The sequence below is a fragment of the Argopecten irradians genome, unplaced genomic scaffold (genome assembly GCF_041381155.1).
Source record: "Argopecten irradians isolate NY unplaced genomic scaffold, Ai_NY scaffold_0118, whole genome shotgun sequence".
Taxonomy (NCBI): Eukaryota; Metazoa; Mollusca; class Bivalvia; order Pectinida; family Pectinidae; genus Argopecten; species Argopecten irradians.
Window position 1 is genome coordinate 33,416 of NW_027187585.1, and position 8,067 is coordinate 41,482.

An 8,067-nucleotide genomic window follows, 5' to 3' on the forward strand; every position below is an offset into this window, starting at 1 on the left:
CAGTCGTTTTTTTACTTCATTGTGTTATTATCAGTAAAGAGATGTTGTAATAATTTGTTATTCTTAAAATATCGGGTGAATGAGACACTTTAGAATAATACCATTCTTTCTTAATACATACAGTTGTACATGTAATTCATTTTGTAAACGTACATTTTGTACCTGTAAAGTGGAAACTTCGTATTGAGTGCTGTCGTCTTTGACCTCATCGTGTCCATATAGTTTTCATAGGCAAATGTTTAAATGGTATACAGAAATTTTAATCCTAAACATACTCCCGTTTTTTATACTTTCGTTTGTATTTCAGAACGTCAAGATCCGTAATTTATTTACCGTCAAGCCATTTCCGTGATTATAACAATGGTATTTCCGGTCTATGCTTGCCGATCGTTTAGCGTTTTGCGTAAATCGTTATTGCGTTAATCGTTGATCGTTAATCGTTAGCAATCGTAAGCGTTAGCTAACGGACGGATTTTTTGAGTTACGTTTGCGTTAGGCTGGGAACGTTTAAACGGTTCAGGTACTGTAACTATCTATGCAGAAATGTCAGCAAAACTTGGAAGACAGCATTGGAAAGGGAATAATCCAATCTCCATTTTGGTGTATGACATTTAGGATTCGGTCGGTAAATAAAGAAGAAATCGTGAATTAAAAACTTTTTACTTTACGATTGCGCTTCTCAATTTTATAAGTTATTATTTTAAAATGAATCTTTCCGTCCTTTTGTATGGGCGCTGCTTAAGCATTCCGTGTAAAATGGAATATTTCATACTATTGATTTTGATTGATACATAACTCTATTTACCATATACGTATCGTATAGATTATAGATACCATATATCACCATGGGATGTGTTAATTACACGTGTGTCCTAACACCCCTTCCTCCTTCCGCGGTGAGTTATGTACCTGTATACTTCACAGCTGGTTGCATGTGTGGAGAGCAGAGCCATATAGTGAGTAAAATACAGGTAAGTTGATAACTATCGATACAGAAATGTCAGCAAAAATTGGAAGCTTGAAAGGAATAATCCAATCTCAATTTTGGTGTATGATATTTAGGAAAGATCGGGAAATAAAGAAGAAATCGGGAATAAAAACTTTTTACTTTACGAATGCGCTTCTCAATTTTATAAGTTATATTTAAAATGAATCTTTCCGTCCTTTTGTATTGCTTAAGATTCCGAAAATGGAATACATAGTATTGATTTTTGATACATAACATATTTACCATATACGTATCGTATAGATACCATATATGTACCTCACAAATTACGCAGTGTTTGTGTGAGCATATACACTTAAACACAATACAAAGTACTATTTTTTTTCTTCGATTTGGTCTTATATTTATGGAAAATTGATCTAATAATTCTGAACAAAATTGTCTAGAAATACATGCCATAGTTCGTGTACTAATTCCCAAACCCCCTATTTTTTGATGACATCAGTCTATATAGAGACCGTCTTATTTAAGACTTCGTGTCTAATTTGGTGACCGAGTCGAATATTGCAGCGGTGATCTAATTTTCAGTGGCGGGTCAAATTTTGATGACCCAAGCCTAATTTTATAGTGGTGGTCTAAGTTTCAGTGACGAGTCTAATTTTTTAGCGACTGGGTCAAATTGTGATGGCTCAGTCTAATATTACAGCAATTATCTAATTTTAACGACCGGGTCGAATTTTGATGACCTCAGTCTAATTTTATAGTGGTGGCCAAATTTTCAGCGACCGGGACTAATGTTGGTGACATCAGTCAAATATCATAGAGACGGCCTTGGGTCAAATATTGAAGGTTCAAAGGAGTTCACTGACATGTCCTTATTTTGTGTTTTAAAGTTTCTCTACTAGTTTGAATTTTGACACCATTTTCCTAAAAAAAAATATCACTTATTATCTATGTCTTAAATTTATTCGACGGCCGAATTACGACGACCTTATCTAAACTTGCCATCACTAGCTAGTATAGTCTATTTCATCGTGCACCTGTCTTAAATTATAGCCAGGTCTAAAGAAAATAGTTTGAGGTCGATAACTAATAGAACGGTCTTGTGTATGTATAGTGTATCGTCTCTAATGTAGCTTACGACCGCTTTATAGCTATACCAATATACTTCCAAGAATTTCATGTTTACAAGGATTGATGTTTACAATAAGAACTTAAAATAAAATCGGTTTCTAAATATAAGTTTCATACACATTGTGAAATGAAGATGACTTTTATTTTAAGATAAATGTGTGCAACCCTCATCCGCAGACTACACTCTTCAGCCTCCCGCTGTGATAGACAGATTTACCTGTGTCCGGCCAGCTAACTGGTCATCGGAAGCAAGGACGAATAAATCCATGTCGGAAGATTATCCAGAAGCCGTCAGTATCATCTGTCTCTGGCGTTAAGTTATACGTAATGTTGTTCATTAATAAAATTCTTGCAATATTCCGGACGAATTTTACGTAGGTATGTCGTCACGTGCCGAAAAATGTCCAAATATAACCACTACAGCTTGACACGTATGTGTTGTCATAGCGACGGCTGCCCCAGATCATAGCCACGGGCGTTTACCTGTAGACTTTTTTTTTTCAAAATGTAGGGTGTGCAGTCAGTTATGGTTTTTGATTATCGATAGACATCATGTCTGTGAACATTTAGCAGCACCATTGAAATTTCGATGATGAGTTTTATTTATATATTCGTCCTTGATATATTATTATATATCGTGAAGTATTATTTCGTATTATTTACAATAATATTAACCAACTTTTACAGCGGAGGAAAATAATAAAATTTTATTTTCAACATGTAAACATACGTTGTGTAAATATTACGAACATTTCTGCTACCGCTTGGAGGAAAAGTCTTTAATCAAAAGTGATTATTATTTCTTTGGTAAAATTCCAATATTCCCAGTGACTACACATACACATGAATACATGTATCATATCAAGGACTGATACGTCCTTCATTATGTTATCCAAGACCCGACCCGGGTAAGCTGATGTCTCCTAGTTCTTTCATGATATATGGCATGATTCTAAACCGAACGTTTTGTATATAAGTAATTATGTCTAACAATATATCTTGAGAGCAGATTTATTTCATTTTCGTGAATTGGCGGCTTTAATTATACATATAAAGTTTTGAGAACCGCCATAACACAAATACATATATGTATCATTTAGTGGAGTGATATATATCGATCCTTTTTTTTCTGACAAAAAAACCCATTCAGCTTTCATACTGTACATGACTTGTTCATATTTTGCTGAAATTCATTCATTAATTAGTGTCTTTATTTATAAAACAGATCATGCACGGATGTGAAGAAAAAACTGAGACTAGATACTTCTTAGCTGATGTCACGCTGTGTTGTAATCTCTAACTGTATACTTCGCTGGTCAACATCGTCTCAATACGGTCTCATGAGAGGGGCCAGATTACGTAAGAAAGAGAAACTATCCACGGGAGTGAGCAAATTGACCATCATGTAATTTCAATTCACACTGTACACAGGTCTTGGCCCAATTTGTACATTACATATAGCAAGTGTATCATGTGTATGTATTTTTCAATCAGATTGATGTATTTATACTAGAAACAGTAATATTAGAGAAATGGCATATCGAAAAAAGAACTATTCAAAAGCAAGGATTTATAAGTGAAAACTAATAATTCCTTATCAAAAGTAATGCATAATGTCAGAAATGATATTTCTGATAATTGCTAGATTTCGGATATTCAATTCTTTGTGAGTTTTGGTCAATATCGATCATTATTTGATATACATATGATAATAATGATAATTCATATGACCAATAAACGTACTGCATCACTCTGTAGATGATTGCTTAAAACAGATATTTAGAATATTTTGATATACTATCCAAATCTTTGCTTTAAAGAAAGAAAATCACGTATATTGAACAGAACATATTCAAATGGATATCAGGATTACGAGCCGCGCACATCTAATACGTATACAAGGTGATCCCTTTAGACTATATATTTTAGCATTAGTTCAAATGCAATACTTCGTAATATATTCATATAATCATATCATCATCCTAATTGGTCAAGAAGCTTATAGCTTAATCATACCGAGGATCAGGTATAATTGTGTGTGTGTATATATATAGTTGTAAATTATCATAGCCCCATATCAGACATACATTATTTGTACTTTACACTACAAAACAGCCCACTGCCGGTAATGACGTCACAAGTTCGGTTATTCCCCCAAATCAGCAGTCGCATGAGTCGTTATACAGGTACAAAATGAGCAATTTTGAGGGAGGTATCTCGGTATAGCGGCCGATTTTTATGCGGTTTTGATATCATTGTCAGGAAATTTAACAGAATAAAATATCAAAATATAATTTTCCTTTCCGTGTACAACATAAGCGAGTCAACATGAGCCATATGAGCGAGGTACTTCGACAGCGGTATCGTTGCCAAGACCAATGACGTATATGAGACTTATAAATCCTTGCCCAGACGATTTTTCCTGAGATGTGCATAAGGCCATGCGATTTTTACGGTTTTTTCTTAATTAATTTAAATGGCGCTTTAATTTCAGCTAAATTTAAGTGTCCGAATGAGAACCAGAGAGACAGCGATTGGCGATATATGACTGTTAATTAACTAAATCTGCCGATATATTTGAAATCTTCTGATCCATAGTACGTGTTTAGTGAATAAAAGGATAACATTAATTTATTAATTTTTAATTCATATATATCTAGAGATTCTGCACTATATGTGCACTACCTGTGATGTCAAATACCAGTACATGGTTTCGCTGGTAGATCGTCGTGTGACCAAGACAAGGGTCATACCTCTTAGCACAGGGAAATACCTACCGTGATCCAAGATGTCAAGAGTTTTTACACTTGGATACAATTGTAAGTGTAACAAGAAGTGAAATTATTGAACCTGGAATATTAAGCATGACATGATGGATGATTAAAAATACCTTTACCATACATATTGTTGTTGAACACCAAAATGTGCTATTCTAACAATTTAAACTAGATCATTTAAATAAGTAGAGATAATCACTCACCGTAGTCCACACCAGAATTACAAATCGAAACAAAATTTTTACAAAATTGCATCAGCAAATCAAAGTGTGAATTTTTTTCTATACAGAGACATCATCTTGTAAATCCTTGAGACATAAATAATTTAACTACTATTTAATGTTTATTTTTTTATAATATGATCATGTCCTAGCTATTATGTACGGTGTATTACTGCTTACCAGAATACATCGTCTAACCGATATAAAATTATTTCAAGGATGTATATACATAGAACTCATCATCACAATCTTTAATTGTGAACGAAAAGTTGTATCTAAATTGAAATCATAAATGTTTATCTGTACATTCGTACATCTGAGTTTAATGTAGCAGTGGAGCTCCGATAATCTGGATAATACCACATGTACAATAACCGTACTAAAGTTTGATCTTCTATCGAAAACCAATGTACCATAACTGACTGCACACGCTACATTTGTGGCTATGATCTGGGGCAGCCGTCGCTATGACAACACATACGTATCAAGCTGCAGTGGTTATATTTGGACATTTTTCGGCACGTGGCGACATACATTTGTACGTCCTTGCTTCCGATGACCAGTTAGCCGGCCGGACACAGGTAAATTTGTCTATCACAGCGGGAGGCTGAAGAGTGTAGTCTGCGGATGAGGGTTGCACACATTTATCTTAAAATAAAGGTCATCTTCATTACACAATGAGTATTGAGAAACCGATTAAGTTCTTGTTGTTCACATATAGCACCATAATTAGAGTATTCAGCGAAAGGAGTTACCTAAATTACTAAAACAACATGTCCCAAACTCTGACACTGGCACGTCATTAACGCACCGATTACATAAAAGGAATTTGTGGTAATTGAAACTTATTAATGGCCAGTGTCAAGCTATCTTTTTTATCGCTATTATGAATAAACACTTAGATGTCAATTGATTTCGTGAGAATTTAGGAGGGTAATTATTGGTCACAAATCTAAATGATAATTTATTTTGAATTTCGATAATTTATTTTATTTCGTAATTTACAAAATTAATCTAAAAGGTTTTCAATAGTTACATAGAATTGTAAAGCATTCTACCCTTAGATTATGTACACTAGTTCAAATACATGTACTTTATTTTCGTTTGAGTGAGAAGGGTAAAGTAAAACGATAATTTCGTTTCAAAGAAAACCAATTTTCAAATCTAAAGCTGATTTGTAAAGGATTTGTCTGTGGCATTAACACACTGTATTTTCATGAAGTTATAATCTTAACTGATATATATATTCCAGCTCTGAATACATAAAAACGTTAATTTTTAACGAAAACATCGCATATGTTTTTCATTTGAGAAAATTTTCTTTAAAATAATAAAATAAAGACATATGAATAACATCTTTTTCTTGCTTGCAATCTAAGCTTTTCAGTGATATATGTCATTTCAAACACTGCAATATCTCAATATTTACTTTCGAGCGGTTTTTTCACGAATAACGCTGGCAAATTTAACGGCATTTTCGGCACTTTTTAACGGACGTTTCTTTTGACGGAAACTTACAGCGCACTAATTCATTCTAGCAAACCAAACTTGTGAAGGTTTATATGAACATAAAATAGAGAAATCACTGATTCCGTTGATATAAATATTTCGTTTCTACGAGGAATATAAAGGGTTAATGTGGACGACGCCTTAACTTAGTAGATACTGTGTTTCAATCGAGTTTGTAATAGCCAAAGAATATCTTCTCACTGGCGAATGTGGGTGTGAAATCATCTCTTTTGTAATATAAAGTATATTTGAAATGTTGTAATTTGCACTTATGGACCGTAAGGTCCACGGAATAAATTGAATTAAATAGGAGAATTGAAAAGGGTGAATTTAGTGCTTATTAGTGGTCGTTGGGACGATGTTTGATATTTTCGGTAACATTACGCCAATATAAAATAAGATACAATGCAAAATATTTTCTGATTTTCTTTTACTCCGAGACATTACGATAGCAATATTTAGTGCACTCAATCCAGTGACAAAGCGGGGAAACCCATATCGATCGTAAACAATCGTTAAGCAAGATGAATAACTTATAATCTTTTGAAATTCTCTGTAATGTGCACAACTTTTATGACATACATGTTAATACAGAAACAAGACCCGAGTGTGCTTGTATTACAATGGAACACATTTTGTCAACATCGCTTATAAATGTACAGTTAATATTTGAAATTAAGAAATACAATTCACTTATAGTTATAATAATATGCATATTCAGTACATGTATTTAGAACCATGCATACCGGTAAATATTTTGTTCAATCTACTATACATTTTGTGGATTTAACTCGGTATATTCATTTGTTCACAGCACGTTTCTATGTCATCATCTGTAAATATTTTACGATGATTGGATAAGACGTCATAAGTTGTAATATCTTGTGCCTAATCCCTTTGTATTTATCAAGGTAATACAAAATATGTAATTCCTCTATACACCAGAGCGAAATTCACAAATAATTACAAATGTATTCATCTTTCAGTTTCTTATAATTAAAGTATCATTTTGTTGGCTGCTACTGTATAGGATGCCGAATTTACGGCAGTGTCTAACTGAAAATCGAAAATCAAATAATAGATTTAAAAACAATATACCGTATTTCTGTATTATCTGTTACCTAGTAAATGGACAAAAACGAACGATCAGTAAGAAAATGTCAGTACAGATTCAGCTCAGGGAGGTTGACACGTGCAGTAAAAACTTATTTCTGCCATTATAACACACATACACACACACACATATATATATATACATTAATAATTTATTTAGGTCAGTCAACAAACATTTTTGACAGAAATTATAACAAACAGTATCTCAAATGAATCAATACCTTGCCAAAACAAAAAAAAAACAGTTACAAATCAGCGAACATACGACCGCTGCCGACAACCAACTTTACAGGTAAATTTTAGCCATTCGCCATGATCCCTGCTGACACTCGGTGACCGATCGTGCTACGATACGATCGCGGGGGAT

The 8,067-nt window shown here is 33.6% G+C and overlaps 1 long non-coding RNA gene across 1 annotated transcript; it reads left to right on the forward strand.

Moving 5' to 3' along the window:
• Nucleotides 1-2,130: 2,130 nt before the first annotated feature.
• On the forward strand, nt 2,131-5,510 carry LOC138311797 (uncharacterized). Its single transcript, XR_011206743.1, has 3 exons — nt 2,131-2,370; nt 3,306-3,555; nt 4,741-5,510. It is a non-coding gene; the product is annotated as an uncharacterized lncRNA (long non-coding RNA).
• Nucleotides 5,511-8,067: the final 2,557 nt, after the last annotated feature.